The 26221-nt window shown below is 40.2% G+C and overlaps 1 protein-coding gene across 1 annotated transcript in view; it reads right to left on the reverse strand.

Moving 5' to 3' along the window:
- gfra4a (GDNF family receptor alpha 4a) overlaps positions 1-25865 on the reverse strand; it is a 304215-nt gene extending 278350 nt beyond the window's left edge. Inside the window, exon 1 of the mRNA XM_038728559.1 lies at positions 25469-25865. The gene's annotated coding sequence lies outside the window, so the exon portion shown is untranslated. The remainder of the gene's footprint in view (positions 1-25468) is intronic.
- Positions 25866-26221: the final 356 nt, after the last annotated feature.

A 26221-nucleotide genomic window follows, 5' to 3' on the forward strand; every position in this document is an offset into this window, starting at 1 on the left:
CAAAGTTTTTCAGCAATTTATATCAGATTGTATTGCTGATTCTATTCATGTCGCGGTGACCAGTGAAAGGGCAGTTCTGATCTCTCCCTATTCATTCAGATAGGGGCCTGATCTTGTTAGTCCGAAATAACTTCCCGGAGGTGTTGCCAAGATGGCTGCCAATTAACAGGACTTGCCTATGAGGACTTTGATCGAAGTCAACGTCTGGAAGATTTCATTTCCTTTTTTCATTGTGGGGGAAAATATGTAGTCAATAAATTTTTTTGTCATAGTACCAGTGCTGATGTCGTCAAAACAATACTGAGTGCAGGTTGTTTTTGTAGTGTCAGACATAAACCGAGGACTTATATTCAGCAGGTCCTGGGTTCAGTTAAGTCTGTTCTAGCCAGTTCGCACCCATCAGGAGCTATGTGCCCAAGAAAGTCCCTGCTTGTAGATCACTCTGGATGAAAGTGTCAAATTCTTGGTTTAATTGTAGCTGGCACAAAGTAGTATTAAAAATGACACCTCCTCTTTAACAGTGAGTCCACAGCTAAGGGATGTCTGGCCACAGAGAGAGGCCTGATGAGCCACAGGTAAACACAGTCATGATGAGGATACCATTATTGCTCTGATCCCACACCTCCTTCCTACTGCTGCTGCTTTAGCCCTCGACACCCATCACCTTGAGCTGTTATCAAAGTCTGACACTGATGATACGTTCCCTGAGCAGGGGATCCTGGGAATAGACCATATCCATCATCCTGTTCTCCTTCAATAAAATCCTTCGCTGGAAAACACCACAGCACATTGCACTGGAGAAAAAGAGATTTAACACCCAAGATTCAAGGATAAGTAGCTCTCAGTAATCACGTACGGCGCTAGGGGCATGCTGAAGTCATTAAAAGGTCAAAAGTCCCACAGAAAGAGAAAACACAAAGCTGACCAACTATTTCAATTCTGAGCAAATTTAGGATACAAACGATCAAGTAACATTGTTGGTACTGATCTCCTCGCTAACAGGGAGGAAGGAGGGAAAGCGAGCTAACAGAACATGGAAGTTCATTCCTGGTGATGGCTGCTTTTATGAAACATGCACATGAACAAATTTGGAGAAGTCCAAATTCTTTACTGTATGCTCAGTGAACAACCACTGCACTTTTGATTAATTCTCAGGAAGACCTTTTGAATATTTGAGAAGTTTTAGACATGCACAAAAGAAAAATACACAATCTTTTGGGTGTGGGTGAGATGTATTTTTTAATTTTAATTAAAGGAAGTGGTATTATGCTCATTTTCAGGTTCCAAATCTTATTTAGGGGTTGTACCAGAACACCATATTTTTCCTCATACTGCAGCTCCTGTTTTCACCCTGTGTATTGTACGCTCCGCTCTTGAGCTACAGAGTGATGCATCTTACTTGTACAAAATCTTTGTTGGGAGTTGCACATGCGCAGTTCCCAGGTAAGGACTGCTAGCCAATCAGAAGCAGAGAAGGGAGGGTCGGAAGAAACAAAGTAGTGTGATCCAAATCAAAGCCGCTACAGACTGCGACCGTAACCTAGCAGATGGTATAAGTCCACAACCACACAACATCATTGTTCCACATCTTAGAGAGTCGGAGTTGCATCGTCTTTTAGGACTAAACGTCTTTTAGGACTAAACATTGAACTGTTGCCGGTGTTCTGACGATCTATGCTGCCTTGCCGAAAAATGCTACCATAGCGCAAATCGATAGACTCGGCCCTGCTACGTTTTCCACTGCAAGTAGTACCCAGAGATAGTATGTAGCTTGTTGTCATAGCGACGCCACACACACAACTGCCGCGAAATAATGTTCAGTGTGACACACACACACACACCAGCGATTCACACAGCTTTCTCTTTAAAGTTAAAATGTTTCAACATTCCTCAGAATGTAAAGACAGATAAGCGGTATGAAAACCTCCCAGCTGTGTTTTCCTCTGCCGTTGTTGCTGCAGCGGTCTGTGTGACGGCGGGAGCAGAGGGCTCTGTGAGCGGGCGGCTGGCCGGCCTCACACGCTCCGCCCGCAGGTTGGCACAGGCTTCCCCCGCAGCCACTTGCGGAGCTCCTCAACTCCAAAAATATTCAAGTACATTTTTCTTCCGCCATCACTTCTCGTAAAACTGTCAATATTCGAAATCTACACGGCTGATTTCTCACCTCAAAATTTCTCAGAAGTGGATTTAGTGATGAAATTCTTTACGAAAACATGTAAAATATAAAACTTTCTGTTGCTGGCCTCTGTCTGGCGCACGCAATGATGATGCAGTGAATAGTGACGATTCTCTGACCAGTCAGCAGTCTGTCGTGTTTTCACGTTACATTTTAGTATCCCTCAGCTGGCTTGGAACCTCGACGGAGGTGAGATGATATGAAAAAAAAAAAAGTACCTGGAAGCAGGTACAGGTGCAACATTTCTACAATGGAAAACCAAACAAAGGCAAGTTGAGCCAAAGGGCCTCCGCTCAGACTAGCTTGGTTTGAGGGCGTGCCTGACCCCGCTAGCCGCTTGGTAAGCTTCATGACGCGTTTTCATTGTGATGTCACAAGTAAAAGGAAGTGAAGGACTGGACTACAAACGAGCTGTTTTCAAGCGGTTCAGAGCAGAGCTTTCTGTGGGAGATGGGAACTCCCAATGGCCTGGACTTTGGGCTTTTTCCACTTTGCAAACCTGTTACATTCACAAAAAAAGAGAGATAACTCAATAAAGGAGAGGGAAAAAGCCAAACAGCATAATACTACCTCTTTAATAGATTAAATTTTGCTCAGATGAATAAAGGCAAAACAACACTAAAGGTCTAAAAAAGGTCCACTGGCTGCCTTGAGAGGTTGCAATAGTAATTATATCATTGCTAAAGCTGCAACGATTAATCACTTAATTGATTGTCAACTATTAACTATTAATCAACTATTTTGATCAGTTTGAGTAATTTGTTAAGAAAAAAAACAATTCTCTGATTTCAGATTCTTAAACAGTGAATATGTTCTGGTTTCTTTACTCTGCTATGACAGTAAACAGAATATCTTTGGGTTATGGACAAAAGACATTTGAGGACGTCATCTTGGGCTTTGGGAAACACTGATCCATATTTTTCACCATCTCAGGACATTTTATAGACCTTACAACTAATCAGTTAATTAAGAAAATAATTAAAATAATCAATTGCAGTACTTATTATTACACAAATTAAAAACATACTGATGATACTGCCATTAACAAAGCCTTAACAGTGGTGATGGTATATAGGGCTGCACGATTTGGAGAAAAAGTGAATGAAGAGAATGTGCTCAAAAAATGTACGGCAATTTGGATATCATCCATTCTATTTCCAGATCTTATTCAAGTTGCAGCAGGCAAAGCAAGTTAGCCCAGATATCCTTTTCCCCATCCACATCCTCTAGCTCCTCCTGGAGGACCACAAGGTGTTCCCTGGCCAGATGAAATATATAATCCTTCCAGCATGTTCTGGGTCTCTGGAGAAAACCTCGGGGATGAGGGATCAACGGGCAGAGAAAGTCCAAGAACTGGCTTCATTCGATGTAAAGGAAGTGCAGTTCCTCCCAGAGGTCTTTCCAGATGTCTCAAATTATACTTTCCACATCTGGGTGGTTGTGAGAGTCTGCAGGGGTTTGTGTGACATGCATTACATGATCTGCCCATGTCCACAAGGGTCTGAGTGGACCAGTCGCATGCAGACCGTGGGACAGGGTGCACCGTACATGAAGAAATACATGTTAATTCATCCATATATGTACACACCCAGTAAAGTATGATCACAACTGTGTGATGACATTTTGGAGTATATTCGGCCCTTAAGGGCGAGTCCAGTCGACCTGTGAAGGAAACTCATTTCTACCACTTGTAACCCAGTGTGTTGTGCTTCTAAACCTCACCTTTCAGCTAATCAAATGCCCCCTGCAGTCCAAACTAAAGGCTACTGCTGCTGTAAATAAATACAGTAAAATGACACAGTATCTAAACCTCATTAGATTTTAAACTTTAGATTACAAGGCTGTACATGCTACCTACCAAGCTAAGCTTGGTTTATTACTCAGCGTCAAAGTAAAGACTTGATTTGCCATCTTTTAGGTCCAAACTTCTAGCAGGGTAAAAATAACTGTATGACACAGACACACTGTGTAAGGTGGTCATACTATTTTAAGCTTTTAAAACTTTGCCTATAACTTGGTCCACACACTACCAATCATAAGATGGTCCACCCATGACACTAATGAACCCTTTTTTCAAAGCAAAAGGTTACTAGGGTACAATGGAGCACAAATGCACAAACTCTGGAAGTGCCAATTTTCACAGCACATTCTGCCATTTTGGACTCGCCTTAGAAACATTAGTATGTGTGGTCTAACATTAGGCCAGATAGAGAATGAGGGCCATCTAGTTTTAAAAGAAAATTAGATGCTTTCCAAACAGCAGATTGAGAGGTGTGCTGCAATGCATTAGGGGTACTTTCATCCATTAGAAGCCACAAAAGTGTCTGGAAGAATCTTTTAATAATGATAACTGTGTATAATTGAGGAGGCTGGGAGCTAATGGCTCTGTTACAACAACTATATGAGCTGCATTTAAATGATGTACATGGAATAAGTACTTGAATCCTCAAAGGCCAAATTGCTGACATGCATGCCATTACTTGTAGTTAATTCTTTATAGGGCATGTCGGTATATTAGGTAGTTTGATGCTGTTCCGTAAAGTCCTGCCAGCATTTGCTCCTCTCTCTCCCTCACCGTACAGCCCCAGCCCTCCCTCTGCGTCTGCGCGCAGCCCTCTAGGGTCACAAACGCTCTACAACATGGAGGGAGAAAAACTGCTGAAGACCTGGCTTGTAAAAAGAAAAACAAAGGTTCAGTCAGTGTTTCCCCACACATACACTTTACTTCGGCCGACCGCCCAGGTAACGACTGCCCAGTTATATTTGGCGACACACTGTAGAATTTTCAGAGAAACACAGAGTTATTACGTTACATGTCGCGACACGGTGGATATTTTACAAGAGCGGACCAGGTAAAGCGACAGTCAGATGTCACTCAGTAGCTACCACGTTGGTTTTGTTTTGATAGGCTATGTTGTCAACATGCCTGCTCAACATGCAGCAAAGCTGCTGCTGTGAAAGGAATCGCGGGTAGAAAAGTCTGTTTCAACCGAGGTACGTTAGGTCTGTGAGTGTGAAGAGAACTGAAGGAGGCAGATTCAATAAGTGAGTGACAAATAAGGTAATGAAGTATAATTACAATGGTGAAATAAGAAACAAGCTACTACAAATAGACTAGTAAAATTGTCCACGCATGGCGCATAATGGCTGCAAAGGTATACATTTACTCATTTGGCAGACGCTTTTATCCAAAGCGACTTACATTTGAGGAACAACATACAAGCATCAACAGAGCATCAAATACAGATCTACAACTGACAATACATACTAGTAAGAGCAGCAATAAGTACTAGTAAGAGCTCATAGTACATATCACATCAATGGGGTAAATACCTAGGGAAGGAAGTAAGAGTTAACAAAAAGTGCAATCAAAACAAAAAAGTGCTATCAATACAAGGTCATTGTAGGGGATAGAAGAAGAGCACAGGACGTGCATTTTAGAGGTTAGGAGTTAGAGGAAGTGTTCTCAGAAGAGATGAGCTGAAGTTAGAGAGGGACGCCCCTGCTCTGATGGCGTGTGGTAGCTCATTCCACCATCGTGGTGGAACAGATGAGAATAGCCGGGACTGGGATTGCTTTGTGTGAAGGGATGGCAGAGCCAAGCGGCGTTCGTTGGAGGAGCGTAGTGGCCGAGAAGGAACATAAGTTTGTATTATGGAGTTTAGGTAGATGGGTGCAGACAACCACGGCCTGTACCAGAAGCTGGGTGGCGTACTGAGTGAGGTAGGGCCTGATTTTCCTTATGTTGTATAGAGCAAAGCGGCATGACCGAGAGACAGCAGCAACATGGTCTGAAAAGGACAGCTGGTCATCAATCATGACACCCAAGTTTCTCACCACTTTGGTTGGAGTGATGATTGAGGAGTCAATTTGTAGTGTGATGTTATGGTGGATAGATTGCTTGGCTGGAATGACCAAGAGTTCAGTCTTAGAGAGGTTTAGTTGAAGGTGGCAAGCCTTCATCCATGCAGATATGTCCGAGAGACAGTCCGTGATCCGCTCCGAGACGGTGGGATCGCCTGGCAGGAAGGATAGGTAGAGTTACGCATCGTCTGCGTAGCAGTGGTAATAGAAGCCATGCGAGCGAATGATCAGCCCCAGTGAGGTGGTGTAAATTGAGAAGAGAAGGGGCCCTAGCACTGAGCCTTGGGGCACCCATGTGGAGAGGCAGTGGGAGGAGGATAATTGTCCTTGCCACAAAACATTGTAGGAACGCCCCGAGAGGCAGGATTCGAACCACAGGAGTGCTTTACACGAGATGCCCATTGCTGAGAGAGCGGATAGCAGAATCCTGTGGTTGACTGTGTCAAAGGCAGCTGATAGGTCAAGCAGGATAAGAACCGAGGATTGGGCTGCAGCTTTAGCAGACCTTAGGGCTTCTGTTACAGACAAAAGAGACACTCTTAAAACCAGACTGGTATGGATCTAGGAGGTCATTCCGTGAGAGGAATTCTGAGACCTGTTAGAATACTGCCCGTTCAATAGTTTTGGATAAAAATGGTAGAAGAGACACTGGTCGATAGTTCAACTTAAGTTGGGTCGAGTGAGGGCTTTTTGAGCAAGGGTGTAACCCGGGCCCTTTTGAAAGTGGTCAGGAAGGTTTCTGAAGCCAGAGAAGTATTTATCACATGAGTGATTGTCGGGACCACTGTAGATATGGCTTGGAGGAGATTCATAGGAATCAGGTCCAGTGGGCATGTAGTTGGACGGCTACGGGTCAAGAATTCTGATACTTCTCTCTGTGAGAGGAGTAAACGAAGAGAGTGAAGAACCACTGACCTGGAGGGGCAGAGGAAAAGATGTAGTAGGGCTGATATAATGGTTGAGTTTGAATGTTTCAGAGAATTGGCTAGTTATAGCTGCCACTTTGCCTGTGCAGAAGGCAGCAAAGGTATCAGCAGACAAGTTTGTGGGGGGTGGAGGAGGATTTAGTAGCGCTTTAAAAGTGGAAAATAATTTCCTTGAGTCAGTGGCACTGCCAATTCTGTTATTATAGAATGCAGTTTTGGCAGCCCTCCGGATTAATAAGACAAAAGCTTGGTTTCAGTGGGTGGGACACACACCCAGTTGTTTGATCTCGCTCAGCCGGCCTTCAGATTCTAGTCGATTGCTCCGTAAAAGAGCAAAGAATTAGTACCTCAAGAGTTGGAAAGATAGAGTAAAGTATTACCTCACTGCTGCAAACTCTTATTTGCCCCACGATTCTTGTCCTGTGTTTAAGTCTACAAAACAATTTTTACATGTGTTTGCTAAAAGGGCCCATTGTCTCAGTCCATCTGCGTGTAATGAACAGAATTATAAAACAGTTAGGAAGACTCAGTGGAATGTATAACACACTAGAGTTTTTGGCATTTTGTCCACTAAGCAAGCAGAGCTTTAGCACACCTGAGGACACAGTGACAGATGCGTAGGAGAAAACTGTAGAGAAAGAGACTGTTGAGCTCTCATTAAGACCATGTAACTGTGGCGGCAGTGGCCTGTGATGGAGGGGAACAAAACATGGAAAATAATAATAATCACGATAATAATAATGTTAACAACAACAACAATAATAATAATAAAAACGTGGCTCAAAAATTGAGGTCTCAACCAAACCGTGGATTTGGTAAATCGTTACACCCCTATTCATCTGCTTCAGTAACAACTACCCAGCAGCTACCAAGGTTGGAGCTTTAAGAACCAATATGAGTGATAGGGTTTCTTATTTTTCTGATTTATAAAGAAAAATACCTGGCAGTACATCAGTACTTATTTTCACCAAGACTTTTTCTTACACTGGTTGGATCTGCCAGGGTTCCTCAAAGTAATTAAACATTTGCAATAAACTGCAAAACTGTGCTGCAAATCACAGTTAATGTAATTTTTACATTGATTCTTATTGATTCAGTTTTTTAAAGTTTGAAATAAAGGAAATAAAATACGGGAAAATAATTTACAGTTTTTATCATTAGAGCAAAGAAACAAAGAAAAGATAAGCAAAATAAAAAACATTAGATAAAACAACTTGGTGGGGGTTTAATTTCCTTGGAAAGTTAAGGGAAACAGCATCATACATTAAAATGATGATGTGTATAAATTGTACAGCATGTTGTAAATTCCCATTTCTTGATTGAAGTCAAATTATATGTTGTCAGACTAAAAGTGAATGCTCTAATGGACCGCTGCTTTCCATAACAGCGTCCACTTCTAAAAAAAAAAAAAAAACATAATTTGATTGATCATGATTTCAGGCACATTATCAAGAAAAATTCAGCTTTTGAGGCTCTTAAAAAAAAACAAGGAAATATGTATTTGGTTGGGGTTTCTGCGAGCATTTTTATCTGAAAACCCTGTGGCAGTAGTAAGCATTTTACAACTGCTGATGCTCATCGCCAGATTATTTTATTGCCAATGGACAGACATGTCAGTGATTCCAAGAGAGCTGCAATCTGGAGGCAATCCCAAAATGTTGGATTAATAAGGCTTAATCATAGCAATCCTCTAATCATTTGAGAGTTATGTCCCCGCATAACAGATTCCGTATTTTGAGGTGTTTTTGTTTCAGCACACAACATACTTAACAGTAAGAAGGTTTTAATAACATTTTACTTTGATATGTTACTGTCACAGAAACTGAAATTATGATGCAAAAGTGACTTCAATCGTTATCAGTGTTGTCCATCAGAGGGCACTCTGCAACTCCCCTCTTGGTAATACAGGTATTTGGAATAAATCCACCACAAAAACGCACCAATCAGCTGACACGAGCTGTACTTTTGTTAAGTAGTTGTTAAGTACTATTAATATCAATAAAAATGTTTATTTTTAAATTTCATTATGTTATCTTGGTGAGGTCTCAAGAATATTGGATTTTAAAATCCTCAAATTTCAAAACTGGTATTGGTCTTAAAAATCCGATATTGATCGGGCTCTAGTAAGCATTTAACCAACCTTAAGCATTTTAATTATGATTTGGAAAACTACAGAAGCCTGCAGTACCTCCCACCATCTGAGTCAGTTCACATCAACTGTGCTTTGAGAATTAAAGTGAACTAGTTAGCACACAGGCAGAGAAATCAAAATAGTTAGCTAAAAGTGATTTTAAAAAAATGGTTGAAATGTCCAGCTTCTGCTACTCCATGTAGAATAAGTACAAATGCAAAAACTTTTTACAAAAACAAATAGAGCAATACTATATATGAACAATTTTAGCATCACCATTTCTTTGTGCAACAATATAAATTTACGTAATTAATAGTGTTACATTACATACCGTCCATAAAAAAAAAAACAAAAAGAAAAAAAAAAACAAGCATGACAGAGTTAGTGTCAATGAAGGGGTACTTCATGTCATTTGTCAGTGCTAGTGCTGTGTGAGCATTGTCTTTACTGCACAATTTGGAGATAAAAATTATATTGCAACTATTGCGGACAATATTGCGATGAAAAATGATACTATGAGTCTACTTACGTGATTACCAAGGAAAATGCACAAAATACTGACATTTTGAAATGTGTATTTCTCAGCTCGAACAAAGTTAAATGAACACAAGAAGAAATTTAAAAAAAAGTAAGTTGTTGTCACACACTGCACATAAATCATTTTCTGATTAAAACATACAGTATATGGTTCGCACGTATGGTTTATAGGGGCGTACATGAGATCCCGGTATGGGCAGGAATAGTGAGCGGACTGCAGTGCACACAGAGACCAGAGTCTCACACATTTTTTAAAATTAAATCACATCCTTTTTTATGTAATTGCACGGGATAACAACGTGACTTCAATTGCGATTAGATTAAACGTGCAGGCCTACAAAAAAATCCCCAAAAAGATTGGGAACCTCCGTTTTAGAGTACAGTGGCAACACTAGCAACTGGAGAGGCAGTAGTAGTAGCAGCAGGATCCATAGTTGTGACAAAAGTGGTTTTGGCAGTAGTAACAGATTTGGTTAAGTTATCATTTGTATTACAAATGAAAAGATATGAATGACTTGTATATAGCACAAAGAGTGTGAAAAACGAGCCAGTACACCAAATATGTATGAAGTCAAAATGCATAAAAATAAGAAAATGATTATGTCAACTTATTGTTCCCACAGAGAGACATTCCTTTATCACCAAAACAGCCCTTTTTATACAGCAGAAGGAGCAAAGAACAGTAAAGACACTGCTCACACAGACGGATCAGAGTACACCAGAGAAACACCAACACATACAGTAAATACCAGCCGCTGCCTGGAAGCCACAGTAAAAGGATGGATCGGGATCAAAAGCCTTCCCCACGAGAAGTAAAATGTGGCCATGTTTCATGTTTTCAGACAGGAGGGCATTTCATTTCAGATGGATTCACTGTGGTAAGCTGTAGGTTAAAAGGAAAAGCCTGAAGTGTAATGGTGTTCTAGGTCTGGTACAGTTTGCTCATGACAGGCACGGGTGCAATAATTCTTAAGGGCTTTCCTGCAAATAATTGACTATTGATTAACAGTAAGTCGCTGGACAGAAAATTAATCGGTGACAAGTTTGATAATCTGTCTATTACTTAAAGCAATTTATCAAGCAAAAATACCAACATTAGCTGGTTTAAGCATCTCAAAAGTGAAGATTGTAGCTTTTTGTGTCTGAATTATGTCATTGTAAATCAAATATCTTGAAAATATCTAAAATTAAATTATTAAATCATTAAAAAAATATCAATAAATAAACCATAGCCTCCACACTGTTATTGATGGTTAATTGTTATTTTAAAGCTGCTTTAATTGATTGGCCACTTGTGTGTATACAACAAGCTGTGTGAAAAAAAAACACATTAACATATTGATGAAGTTACAGCAAATTCTTATTTACATAGCAAGCAGGAACGGACCCAACATTAGCATTCATTTGGAATCGAGTGTGTGTCCACCTAAGCAAATGAGTCCAATATTTACTTTGATAGTGTACAGCCACTTTTTTAGAGGTTTTTGGTTGAAAACAGCTGCCTGTTGTGGCAGAAAACAATGCTGGTAGCAGCAAGAGTGAACCAAAACAACAAGTTGGAGGCTGGAAAACTAAAACAATGAGTTAAAAGATGCTAAAATGTGCCATCGAGCTGAAGTGAGCTGCAGAGTTGCGTGATAATTCTCCATGTGTGCATCACTAATATAATAAAAATTAATTAAATCATTATCAAAACCATATGATGGGCTCACATTTATTAACCCAGATGGACCTATGATGATAAACCTAACAAGACATGAGAGGAAAGGATCTGATGTTGTTCAAACTAGAAAAAGTTTTCAGTAAGTGCCGTTCAGCAGGTGGTTTCAATTTCACTCAAGTTCTGATCCATTACTTCCTGTGAGGGAAAGGTTCTCATCCAAAAAGTGTGATATGAGCAAAAAGTGTAAATGGCTCCTGACTCTAATAACAGTAGAGATGCCAGAGACTGACACTACTCTCTGTCTTTATGCTTTTCAAAAAGAGAGTGTGTGTCTGGGGAAGCAGAGTTGGTGATGCCCACTTTAGTTACATAGACGCTGCCAGTAAACACTGACAGAGATGTGTTCGTTAAAATGGACCAACATAAGTCTGGCCACACCAACTGTTTTTTTTAATCCATTACTTGCTCACAATTTAGCATTTTAAGAAAAGCTAATCCAAAATGTTTGCAAATAAAATGTAAATCAGTGTATTTCCCTCAGCTATTGTTAAAAGAGAAGTTGACAAAATTACATAAAGGCACCAGCAATGATGCATATGGAATTTAATTTCCCACACATTGTATTGTGGCATTCATCTTCTTCTAATGAATTACATCTTTCCACATGCGCCATGTGGCGTTTTTGTCAGCCGCCATGGCGATAGAGAGAGGGATTACCGTAATGCCGTCTTCCACTTCGCTGTCCAAGTATCCAGCTGTTTTCAAAATGGAAACGTTGTGGCTACGCATGTTAGACCTACAGATTTAAGTCTGTGTTTAAAACATCCCTTGTAGGTTTGAAATGCACTGCCTTAAAACTGAGGGGGAAAATGTGTACAGATCTAGACACCTTGCAGACGTAGGCTATGTAGGGCTATATGATTTCTGCAATAATAAAAATGGAATCTGAATGGAATGAAAAACTATAAAATGCAGAATTTCGTGGAATATGCCAAAATATGCACGCTATTTATAAAAGTCATTGTTTTCCCTAACATTATCAGCATTTTTTCCACAGTGCTTAAGCCAAACAGAAAAAAACTAGGCCGTTGTGTTTTGGTGTCATTTACGGGTGCTGCTTCTGTCTTGTGCTCTCTCACTCTTTTACATGTCTTTCAGTGAGGGCAGGGCTCAGCGCCTTCTGCACATGCGTGCATGGCTGTGATATTCTGTGAAAAATGAAAAAGCCATGTCTGGCCAAGCTTTGAGAGTAGCATCCATCAGAACCACTAACTACTGTGTGTTGGAGCAGCATATGAAGCCTGTCCTGCAGAAGACCCATGGAAAGAAATTTTCAGTAATCAACTATGGCAATAACCTATTTAACAGAGGACAATTCACAGGTACATGTGTTTTAACAATGCCCCAATTAAATAGTATTATAGTATTTTAACATCTTACTGTTGCAATCCATTTTTTGTGAATTGTCTCCGTGAATAACTGCACATACATTTGAATAATTCTATATTCATATCTGCATGACACATCAAATTCAATGAATTGGTGAAAAATTTAATATTTTCTTGTTGAACTGTTGAAAACATTCTTTCTGATGACAAAATGTGCTTATGGAAAAACACAGAATCTGGAAAAAACTTCAAATGGATTTCAGAGGGCACACAATTATCCACCTTCAATAATAGACTGCCTTCTTCGCCTCATTGTCACACAGCGAACAGATATAGGCCAACTGTTACTTCACAGCTTGCCATTTTTCCCGGCACCCATTGGGCGTCACCTTGCTCCTGAAATTAAAAAGCAGGCAAGTCTGAGCATGCAATGTGATGCCCTCCTGTGACAACAATCTGTCTCAAAGGAAGGGAGCAGAAAACATCTTGACAAAAGTCTTGTCTTATATGCTCGCTGCCATTTGTTTCAGGTAAATGTGATATTTGATTGTGGTTGGGTGAGTTCACGTTGCCGGCCTTAAATTTTAAATTACTGTTGCTAAAGGACCTGATTTGTAAGATTCTTCTTCATATATCTTCAGGTATGTCACCCATATCTGCTAACATATAACACATAAAAACACAAATAACTAATAACAGACTGTATATAAGAAGTGGACGTAGTCATCATGACGTCACCCGTTGGTTTGTGGACTGCCGTTTGGAAGCCTCCAGTTTGGCTGATAGGGGACCGCCATGATGAGTTTTTGCAACCAGCGGCAGTGGACGTGACCATATTTGGACAAGACGGTGGAGTTAAGGGCCGGGTCTGGAGCTAGCTAGCTTGCTTGGCTAGGTGTGTCTGTAATTCACATTAACTATCATTTTAAACGGGGCTGACAATTTTGTCTAGCGAACAACAGGTAAAAAATGGTAATAAATTGCAATTTTTTGCAATATGTTTAAAATCGCAATAATATCGTATCGTGACATAAGTAGCGTGATAATATCATATCATGGGGCCTCTGGTGATTCTCACCCCTAATGGTAACAACCTGTCAATCACAGATAATCCTGCCCTGAAGCATGCTTTATTGTCTGTTTTCCTCCATAATCTACTAAATTAACATTATGTATTGAAGAAAACCTGATACTAGCGATTGAGACCATAAACTCATTAGGAAAGTGTTTACTGATGTAATTATTCAGATGAGAAGCAGGGTCATTTTACCATTATTTCTAATGGAAACAGACTTCTTTTTGCAGGCTTAAGGGACTTCCGCATAAGCTTCGCGTCTCAGACCGGAAGCTTCCCGCTTGACTAAACAAACAAAAACATCTGTTTGTAATTGCTAAAAGCGCTACTACACACCCGTCCATATCACTTTAATTCTTTCACACACATACTTTAGTTACAGAATATGTTCAGTGCTGACTGAACTGAGGCATTTCCAGGGGTTAGGCGTTAGGTGAAGTTGGCAGTTGTGGTACTTAATGTTAAAGGACTCTTTCAAGCTGCCACCAGTACCAAAATTATGGGAATGGAGTTTGGTTACCAGCCTATTGTTATCAAGGCGGTTCTGATTGCAGATTATAATGGATATTCGTGTGGTTCAGATCAGATTTTTTTAAAAAAGGACTAGTTTGATATTTTCACTTATTTGCCGTTTTCCCAAAAGTTAGATGAGAAGACAGATATCCATCTCCTATCTCCACAAAGACTGGAGGCAGGGAAAAAAGCAAGACTGCTTTGTACGAAGCAAAGTACATATTGGACCCAAACCAATATCTTTCATGACTTGCATGATGTTCATAGGTAATCGGTAAGGTGCCAGCAACCAGCTTAACTATTCCACCTGGCAGCACCAACAACAAAAGTTTATGCGTGTAAATGACACCCTGACAGCAGAATGTTTATCATAACACCGCAACATCAGTGCTGGTGGCAGGGCTCCAGAGTGCGACCAATGTGTGAGAGTGCACAGACTGTGACCAAATCTTTTCTTGGTCGACCGAATGGATGAAATTCTGATCCATGAGAGAAACGAGTCATTTCGTGTGGGTTGTGATGCTCAATATAAAGTAATCATCATTTTACAGCCATTTGTTTAGCCATTAGTAAAACTGGCTTCAAAGCATGGAGCTCTTCCTGGGAGTTTTTCTGTAAGTATCTGAGAGCAGTACACACTTTTGAGTCATTTGAGTTCTTGAATTTTCAGTTTGTCATGCAATTTCAAATAAAGAAACATTTACGTGTTGGTGTTCCTGTTCACAATCATTTACACAGCCCAACTAAAAATGCATATGGGAAATGAGGTAAGAATATACCGTTATCGCACTAGAAGTGCTGTGAAAAATTTGGATGCACTTAAATTTTGTGGTAGTGCACCAATGCAAAAAGGAGGAAGGACAGAGGACACTCGTTTGAGGACCACCAGGTGCACATTTTAGACAGAGAAGATGGATGGTTTGAAAGAGGTGTCAAGGAAGCCATCTATACCAGGGTAGAGAAAACGTCATTGAACAGGGGAGGGGGTCTACGCCACCACTTATCCCCCACTTACAATGCTGTCCTTTCATCACTTCCCAGGAAACTCAACAAACGTAACCTATTGGCCTCAGGTGAAGATACCAACGATGGTCGTTCAGTCTTGGCCTCAGGTAGTCTTAACGACTGTAACGACTGTTGTCACAGCAACAAGGAACACTAACGAACCAGCGGTATCGATGACCCGGGCCAACGACCCCACTGAGGTTAAATAGCTGAGTTTCCCTGCCAGTCAGTCAGAACTCAAGAAGTCCTTTGGATGAGGGATGAAACGTCTTCCAGTATCTTCAACCAAGTCCAGTTGCCCTTGATTTAAACCTTTGTTGGATAACTATGACCTGGATGACTGAGAATCTTCATAGACAATGCAAAAAGTTAGTCTGGAGCCCAGGCTAGGGACCTTTGTTGCATGTCACACCTTTCTACTATACAGACTACTTGAAGAAAATGTTCAGAGATGAGTCTTTTTGTTCGAGCACCATGAAGCGTCACAGAGAAGCTGGATTTGGTAGGAATTATGTGGTGTACTGTAACTTTATTGATGGCATACGTTCTATTAGCACAGTAACTAGTGCAGCCACAAGTCACAAACCTCAAACCTTGAGCAGAAACAAGGAGCGGGCTGCAGAAGTCTGGTCACTTGTGTTTAACTCGAAACCCCAGATTTTTTTCCCCATTTTCAGATTTGAAGCCTCCATCCCCAACCAACACTGACTCAAATGAGGCAATTTATCAGACCCTTTTCACATATGCAGCACTATTCCCCAAGAGACTTGCATACTAAGTATATTTAACAAAAATGTTGAACTACTCCTTTAAATGCACCACTGCTAGTGATTAGTGTCACATAAGGAGGAAAAGTTTAAATGAGTACACATTTGGGGCGAGTTGAATACTGTGTGTTGGTCTGTCTCTCCTAGTTAGATCTAGAGGAAAATGGAGATGGAAAGGAAAAGAAACCGATGAAAAATGAAATCACCAGCTGTGATGATGAAATCTGCAGTGATCAGCGATATATAATATATAAAATACAGCTTTTCAAAGATATTCTGCCTTTCCTCTCTGTGATGTGAATGTAGTAAGAGGGGGCATATTGATTTACTGGCCAACTTTACAGTGCGTGAACTTAAATTGTATAGTAATTCATTATCAAACTCATTGAGTCAGAGTCTTTTGGGATAATGTGAGTGTGACAGTTGTTACTGGGATCTTGCCTCATAGTGTTCATCTCACTGGGGCTTGCACAGCAAGTTACGTGATGTAATACCGAAAGATACCTGGGTAACATGCTGGGAAAACTGTGATAAAATGTGACAGGTTTGGTGCTAAATTGACTCACTCTGGGTTGGAGAAAGTATTTCTATCATGCCTTATACCTGCGCAAATCATACAAATCTCCCCCGATATAACTCTCATTTTAAAAGGGTTGAGAAAAGGGTGGGACAACCTTATCGTGACTGTTAAAGAGAGGGATTCAGAACGAAAATAATGGGTGCCCCCTTATCTCCCTTTTTTGTGTGAAAATGTTCGAACACTGAACATATATCCTGCAGTTTCCACATTTTGCAACAGACTCAAATGTTGGCTCCTGTTTGGTCTGAAATCTAATTGTGAAAACCCAGAGCAGTGGCAATATTTGCTTTCATTATAATCTGATGATTAGTAGAAGAGGAAGAGGACTTACTAACATGTGCACACAGTAGCTACTACTGTACTATGGAGCCAAAACTTTTGTCTGAATATGTACATGCTGGCTGCTCTCTGGTAAACACATTCGAATTACCATAATTTTGCCCAAACAGAAGTCAGAAATAATGGGTGTCCTAAAAATGGCTGACATTTTGTCAGAGGACATTTTGGCATTTTGAAAAAAAACAAAACAAACAGGTGTAACTAATAACATGAATGCCCCATTGTGAGAGCTGTGTGCACTATGGCATACACATGTTATGTGTTTATGAAATGTATATGTGCATAAAGTGTATGTTACTATGAGTGTATGCAAAATAGTATTTTTATAGATATTCTATTATGGACTGTTGGGAGGCTGAAAGAGATCCAAATTAATAAGTGCTGGCACATTTAAATGGAACAGAAGGATAATTATACTTGCGCTTTTCCTGCAATGACAAGTCAATATTCAGAAAGAAACTCTCTAATGAGTAGACCTAACTGAATACTGATACTGACCTGCAAATCACCAAAGTAATGCTTTCTGGGAAGGTGTGTATAAACCATCGTACTTCAGCATTAAATGCTTACACTAAAGAGATGTTGCACTGGTTTGAAGGATAATTCTGGTTTATTACAACTTGTGTATTTCCATTAGTTCTAGAGCCAAGTCAATCACTAGAAAATAAATCTGCTCAAAATTCCAGCTCAGAAGTTTACCGCAAGTAAAAACAAACAAAAAGACAAGCCAACAGTCACATAAACTATTTGATTTCTTTTTTAAATTTAACAACTACCCCTATTAAATATATAAACTATTTTAACTTGGGCTTTAGGAAATCATTAGGGAGATTTTTGTACCATTTCCTTTAATTAAGAAAAGCAGTCTGATTAAATCAATAATGAAAAGTTAGTGTTAAGTTGCAACCCTTGTTTGTGGCCATCATTTCAACCGGTTATAATAAAATGGTACTCAGAATATCAGACATCTGGAAGCAGAGCAACAACTCTACAATGAAGACTAACGAGGTAAGAAACATGAGCAAACAGACAATGGTTATAAACGAGCCAACAGTTCAGCGCGATTATCTAAAGCACTTCATTTGGAGGTGAAACTGTGCGCACACAACTAGAGTGGGCACATCCAGGAAGTTGGTCTGTAAACTGTAATGAATGTTGATAACAAAACAGCCCTTTTACAGTTTATTTTTCTTTCCTCTACTAAATACTTTGGCTAACCTGGAGATTTGTTCACATGTATGATCAGCTTGTGTTTCAGGTGCTTCTTTTCAGCAATGTTGATGCATTTCCAGATATCAGCAATTAATTTACTTGTTTAAATTACTTGTTACTATTACTAATAGAAATGATGATTGATAAAAATAATACTATTATTATCCTTTTAACACAGAGCCTGAACACAGCTGTGACAGCTGGTTGAAATTTACATTTACCATCTTTCATTCACTGCACATGCTACACAAAATGAACACGACATGAAGTGATGCTGTAGTCGGTTTCATACAGTTCACATGTTCTGTGTTAAAGTGGCACATGTCCAGTCTTTTTTTAAATGACTGAACCGTTGAACTTGAACTTATGTAGCGTGCTGGTTGAAGCTAAAAAAAAATAAAAAAAAAACATCAACTCGCATTCATCAACTGTATAAACACGAAAGATCACACACACAGGAAGCTGCTCCATACATTACAGAAACATTTTGGCAGCTGTACATTTACAGTTGAGCTCATACTGTATAGAAACTTTCATACATACTAATGCTAACAAGACTGCAGTATTATACTTTTCAGCTGTGATGAAACCTGGCACTTGGGTGCATTTGAATACATCACAGACATAATGAATTCCCCCATCCCATTTTTCCCCGTTGAGCAGGGCTAGTCGACGCGTGAGATGGCGGAGTGGCAAGGCTTGCAGTTCTCTACATTCATATTTCTCCTTTTCATGTGGGGAGCAACACTGTCACGCTTGTGCCTCGCTGACAAATGAAAAATATAAGGTTGATGACTACTTTTTTATTTGTTTCTCTAGAGATGTCTATCCCTAGGACACCATTTGGTACCTGCTCATTATTATTGCTTCCCACGTTTCTGGAAGATTACAGGTTTCTCACGCATACAAGACAACAATACACAAGACAGGCATGCAGAACAGAAGTATGAAAGTAATGGGTCACAGTATAACAAAAGAAAACCTTTAGTGCTCAGCCACACACACAGAAGCACACCGTCATGAACAGAGTTTGCTGTCCAATTTGTTCCTTTCCTCTTTCACACACACAACCACAAAACACAGTCAAACAACACAGGTGTGCTCCTCCCTTTTGTCCCAGCTTCACCACTGCAAACGCTGAATCGAACACTGCAGCATCTCCTCCTCAGTGGCATTGCCTACCAAAAAAAAAAAACCTACTTGTTTTGCCTAAAGTGATTTTTCCAATGGGTTTGTCCAATTGCGAGTATTTATTTTCCCCCTTCCATGCTGCCATACAGTGTGTGCGGATTTCCGTGTGTGTGTGCATGCTTGTTTCTGAGTCGAGGCCATCCATCTCAGACAGTCCCATCTGCGGGCAACAGCCTTGTTTACTTATCACTCGACCAGAGAGCAGCGGCAGCCTGTCCACAGGTAAGCAAGCACCCAGCGCTCAGGACAAGCTGGGAGGAGCAGGAGGAGGAGAAGGGGGGGGCGGTCGGCTTCTGTCTTCATCCGGGGATAAATCATTCTTTACACCGACAGCAAACTTCCACACCTTTCGCTCCTCTCACGCCGTCTAATCGTCGCTCTGAAGTCATTCTTTTCTCCTATCCACTTTCCTTTGCCACTTTCTCACTCCGGTTTAATTTACTCATCTTTCCAAAGCAATCCCTTTCACCTCCCCTCCTCATTTTCTCTCCAAGCCCCCACGTTGTCACACCGTTTGCCATTTTTCTCTCACAGACCTCCTACACCTTTTCCTCTCTCTGCCACTGTCTAGTTATCTTTCCAAAGCAATCCTTTCCCCTACCTCAGTCTCTCTCTTTTATCCACTCTCCCTTTTCTCACCGTCTACCCTCCTAAGTTGTCTCTCTCATCTGGTCAAAGCATCTTTCAAAGCCAAGCCCTCTCCTTCCCTCAATCTGCTTCGCTTCCTCCTCAGCCCTGACTCTCATCACACATCATCATCATCAGATTTTTTCGGCTATGTTCTGCCTTTCTGTCTCCATCGGAGGACAGGGAACAGCCGGCATGGAGCTGATGGGGTGAAATAGCGCCCTGTGATGAATATTCATCCCGTCCCGCCAGCCTCTGTCCCCAGTCACCATGTCGTTGAGGCCTCCAGCTTACAGATGCCACCATTTATTTGTCACAGGCGAGACGGGTCCCACAGGAAGGTTTCTTGTGCCAAGGCTGAGGAGGGAAAAACTGAGTGAGCCCCCCCCCCCCCTTCTTAGTCTGAGCCAAACTCATTCATCTAAGCCATGTCAAACAAGCGTTAAGACGCTGAGACAGTGACGACACTGTCCTCGGCTGTTTTCCCTGCTGCCCATCACAGATATGAGTGCAACTCAAGGAGCAGATAATTGGCAAAACATTGGATAAATGTCTGGTTTGAAAAGGACCACCCCCAACAAGCTGGGTCATATTTTCATTGTTTTGGCCATCAATCTGATCAGCTGTGACAACGCTGTACTCCAACTTCATTCCTGTGATCTTGCGACTGAGTGACAGTCTAACAGGGAAGGAACACAAGTTGTAAGCCAATCAAATAGGTTTAAAACAAACCACCAGTTTAACGTATTTAATCTAATGTGTAAATGACTAATTGTTTCATAGGTTAATCATTTCATAGAGCTTCACCTTTAAACAGATTTTGTGCCAATATTTGAGAGAGTTCAGCACTTTTCAAGAGAAATCAAGGAAAGCTAAATGATTACTCAAACATTATTAGAGTTTGCAGATCAACCTCCTGGTTCAAGTGTGACTTACAATATGTTTTTTAGACACACTAGCAGTGTGGCTCTAGGGATGTCAAGCCACTTTGGTCTAAACTGAAATCTCTCAATAACTATTGGATGGATTGCCATAAAACATTGTACAGACACTAGTGATCCACTGACTTTTCCTCTAACACCAGCATGAGGTTCACATTTGTTTTTGAGTGAAATGTCTTACATATTTAAAGAAGTTTGGTTCAGACAGTTATGCCACTGGATGAACTCTTAATAACTTTGCAAATACCTGCAAAATGACTGACATTCCCATCAGCAACCAAACTAGTCCTAAAATTATTCCCTGATTTTTCAATGTTGACTGATTAACATTTTTAGCATTTAACAGTAAAAATTGCCCAAAATTGCCTGGTTCAAGGTTCTTAAATGTAATGTTGGCTGTTTTATCATTGCAAATTTAAACTGTTATGATGTTGTGGCATTTGGTACTATACTATGACATTTTCTAGACTTAAATCAATCAAGAGAATAATAAGACAAATCAATAATGAAAATTATTATTAGTACTAAACATTGTTTTCTTCTTTCCTATCATGTTAATTATCTTGTGACCCACTGGATGTGTCTTGTTACACCTTGGAATAACTGGTTTATTTAAATAAAAGCTGTGTGAAGGTTTACCGGCTTGCTTCTTGCCTTGGTGGACAAAAACAAACAAAGACAGCGTCAACAGTGGCGCAAATTGTAAACACTTTGACAAGAGACTCTCCTTCAACACTGCAGATGATTTTTTTGTGAAGGTTCCCAGAACCGTGTTGAATAGAAACACTGCTAATGGATAAAAGTAGAGTGGGGTCAGAAGGGGGGAAAATGTCGACATGATTGAGTTTCCAGCCCAATTAACTGGAGATCACTTAACTGGTTGGCGAGCTGAAGAGGTCATTATCCTGAAGAGCTCTGAAGAAGCCCATTAGGGCTTTCCAAAGCTGGACCCATGACTCCTCCACTTTGGTTTTCTGTTTATCCAATAAAAAGACACATGGCTGATTCTGCTCCATGGAGGCTGCTGGCCTGTTTGTTAAGCGATTTACCTTCATTGAACCAAGGAAACATGTGCAGCCATCCATGTGTCTGTGAGTTCAATCCTCCATACTCACCATCATACATTCACAACTCGCTACGCTACGGCACATGGTATAAGCTATGGAGAAACTTTATCCTTTAACACTTAGCTAAGCCAAAAGAAAAATGCCAAAGATCAAATCAATGTTTTCCACAAACTGAGCACTGCACACACAACAAATCCAAGAAATATCGACTTTCACGTTAGCCCTGCAAAAGGACATGGTAAACCAAACAATGTACAAATGTTTCCCTGAGCACCCAGAGAAACACGAATTGCAACATCAATATATACAGCTGTAAAAGGGCCGGTATAAATATTTTTCAACATGATTCCACATACACGGTGTGTGGGAATCACTCATTCATGCACAGCAGCTCTACATAATCATGCTTGTCTGACCGTGAACATCATAGCAACATCTCCTGTATTAGTCATGCCATCCCACAATCACGTTCAACAAGAAGTGAACAGTCTGTCTCTCCCGAATCCTCATAATCACTTCAAACATCTCAGTTTAATCTGAATTTTTTTTTTTTTTTTAAATACTGCCAATTAAGAGTGGTTTAATGAGTAATAAGGAGTATTAGTGTAAATAAAAAGTGCATCAAATACTTTCAAAATGAGACCTGTGTATGAATGTGTGTCAGTTAATGTAAGAGTGCTACTAATTTGTTGCTCCGATTATGCAGGATGGCTCATATTCACTGGGATTTTCAGAGACAGTGGAGACTAAACCTACACTTCTTTTACAGTAACAGTGTTTTATTTTAAGTACTGTGCCAAATTACTTCACTTGAGTATTTTTATTTTATGTATTTTATTCTTCTACTTGGCAACATTTCAGTGGCAAATATACTTTCTACTCTACTACATTTACATGACTTATTGCAGATTAAGATACAAACCTATAATGATCTTGTAAAAATTACAGTACACAAACTGAACAACTAAAACTACCCGACGTCAAAACAAGAGTAAAATTCTGCTAATACATCAATGCTCAAGTAATAATAAAAGTATTAATTATTACAGAGCTGCAACATTTAGTCAATAAATGTAAATAATTTTACAAACAAAACTGTTTTTTTTTTGCTTTTCATTGTTTAATATTATTGTAAATATAATAATTTAGAATTTGACTGTTGGTTGTTGGTCAGACAAAACACCACATCTGAAGATGTGACCTTGGATGGATATGTTTACTTATTTCTGACATTTTATAGACTAAATCATTAATTTAGAAAATATTCTGCAACTGATTGTTAATCGTTGCAGCCCTAACAATATATAATAACATAACACTGACTTATAACAGTTTACTGTATGATGAGTGCACATTTACTTTTGATACTCAGGTACATTTTGCAGATATTACCTCTGTACTTAAAGTTTTGAATTTCGATTTGATTTTTACCTTTAATGGAGTATTTTTACACAGTAATACTGCTAATTTCACTTAAGGATCTGAATATTTCTTCCACCCTCGCAAATGAGACCACCATTTTACCCCGGTCCCCAAACAGCTGATTAATGTTTTGAAAATTAAGTCAAAGCGCAATGAAATGTGCAAATGTAGAGAACAGCACTTACGGTTACATGTAAAATTACTCAGGGGAAGAAAAGGAAGCACACTTGCCCTGCTAGTAAAGTGCAAATATTTAAAAAACTGTACAATTATAAAAAGTACCTGAAAATATTATGATTAAAAAAGACAAGGACTTCTGGGTAGCTTTTCGGTGCCAAAGAGCTGCTAATGCACTTATGTCTCATTCCTTGTGTTTGGCATTGTTGTAGACAGTATTCACTCCACTGGTGATGGAAAAAAAAACACCTTTTCGAAAAGATAACTTATTACTCCTAATTAACTCATCATTTGTAATTGTGGTGTATAATGTTGATGAGCAACAGGAGTTCATCGTTTGCCCACCTTTTTATTCCGAACCACTTTCATAGCAGAGCCCCGGTAGAGACATTGCCATATGACCTAATTATCTCTCATTAGTGGCCTCAGTAATTACAGGCCCTTTTACAGCTCCATCTCCTCTGTCTCACATAGGAGGGGATTTCAATTAGGCATGCCTTGCAGCTCTGCCTGCCTGACTTTCACAGCTAAGCCACACTGTCACCCGTGTAGCCAAGCATAGCCAAGCGGCAGGCAGCCCAGTACTCATGGAAAGCTCCCACAAAAGGATACACACGTGTCTACGGCTGGGTTTTATTCATTCCATATCATGCACCCATCAACAAGACATGACAATAAGACAGCTTGAAGAGGTATCTTCTTTCAGTGAAAAGAAAATAACATTTTATGCCATCTTCTGCAAGCGGCACATCATGAAAAATACATAAGAAACAAACTATTTTTTGCAGCACATCTTCCTGTCATTGGAAAAAAGCATGTGATATGCAAAGTCTCGGGTTTCTGAGTGGCACAAAATGCCTCCATCAAGCCATATTCGTCAAACATAACTAGGAGGGGGAAAAGGAGGAGAGAAAGAAAAGAGGCAACAGAGGAGGATTGAAATTGTTGAGTAGCTGCAAAGAATTACTCCAGTGTCCTCTCTGCTCCCGCTTATCATTTATCTCTCACTCCAACTCTGATGCCAAATCAGTCACCCTAATTAACAGGCCAGCCAGAAACACCAGTCAATACTGCAGAGGGACAATTAACCCCTTGTGTTCTCAATTGTCTCTACAAAGGTGAAATTGAAATTTTGTTGGTTAATTGTGGCCCTCAGTCGGGTGAAGGAGGGTCAACTGATAGCATGTGTGCTGCTATCAGTCACTGGGATTGATGTTAAAGAGGTTAAGCAGTGAGTATTTGCGACTACTGTGGAATATGCCAGCTGAGGAATGCTTTTATACTGAAGTTGCACTGGAAAACTGCACACCATATGACCTTCTAGCCTGATTAAGGCTTGGGCACAAGGGCTACTAACAGCACAATCACACTGACATTCACCTTTCAAGTATACCTATTTCTAGTTAGCCTTTGACTTAACTTCCTCACAAGACAAGTGTCTACTTTACACACATAATTAGAGAAGCTCAAGCCAGGGGCCTCAAATTTTTGGAAGGCCCACAGAGAAGATAGAGATAGGTGTTCAGCTGCTTCAAAAAAAATTTATTTAGGCAATACAAGGTTTTAAAATGTGGCACTACTTCAAGCTCCTTTTTAAAAGCCCCCCCCCTAAAATCTGTTTTAGGTTTGCAGGATGCAGTAATTGTGACCATCCCACTTTGATAAATTTGTTATGATGTTAATCAGTTGGAACATTTCAATGTGAAGCCAATAAGCAAAATGCAGGCCATGGGTTTTAATATGCTGCATTATAATCTAGCTAGATATTCATTTGCACAACCAGCGCCCCAGCAGTAGACACACCACACTTACTGCTCGTTTGCATTACTTAACAAGAACTAACTAACAGGTGTACGAATCAGCTTACCTTATGGATGCTGAAGAGCAGATTAATCCATTCAGTTTGGGCAATGATCCCTTTAACAGCCGTTAAAGTCACATCCACAGAATCGTGAATTACAGTCCTTTTTTTTCTGCTGCAGAAACCCCTGTGGTGCAGGTGCCCCCCGCATCAAAAAGCCAGTTTTCTTGACCTAATAGCTCATGACTCCATATTCAAAACCCAAGAAGGCCGCAGGTGTAACTCAGCAGGCTACTCTCCTGCTCCGTCGACACCCTTCATATCCACAAATAGTGCGCTACCCCGCATGGAAGACAAGATAATTAGAGAAAGTAATTTCCTTCAGTCGGACCACCGTAAAGACCCTTCAAATTTACTGTGCTTTAATCAAACCTTTCTTCACCTGTGGGTGCAGCAGCCACGGAAACAAACGAGTCGCGCGCTCGACTGAGCCAACCACCTTCTAGAACGGCAACCGTGACGCCATCGCGAAAACACCTGTTCCAGGGCCGCAGCCAATCATGAGCGCCCTCTAGTGGGGGCCAAGTCAATGCAGTTCTTCAAGGTTCAAGGTTCTTCTATTAATTGTCAAAATTAGTTTCAAAACAAAGGTTATCACAATTAAATAAACGTTGTAGCCCCCATCACGCTACACACAGAACATATAGCCTATACCAAAATTAAATAAAAATTTTATTCAATTAAATATATAATTTAATATTTATGGTGGGGTGCAAAGGAACATGGCAGAGCATTATCACCAAATTCTTATATCTTTGC

This window comes from Micropterus salmoides, unplaced genomic scaffold (genome assembly GCF_014851395.1).
Source record: "Micropterus salmoides isolate LMB-PRFRI ecotype aquatic unplaced genomic scaffold, ASM1485139v1 Ms_hic_scaffold_19, whole genome shotgun sequence".
Lineage (NCBI taxonomy): Eukaryota > Metazoa > Chordata > Actinopteri > Centrarchiformes > Centrarchidae > Micropterus > Micropterus salmoides.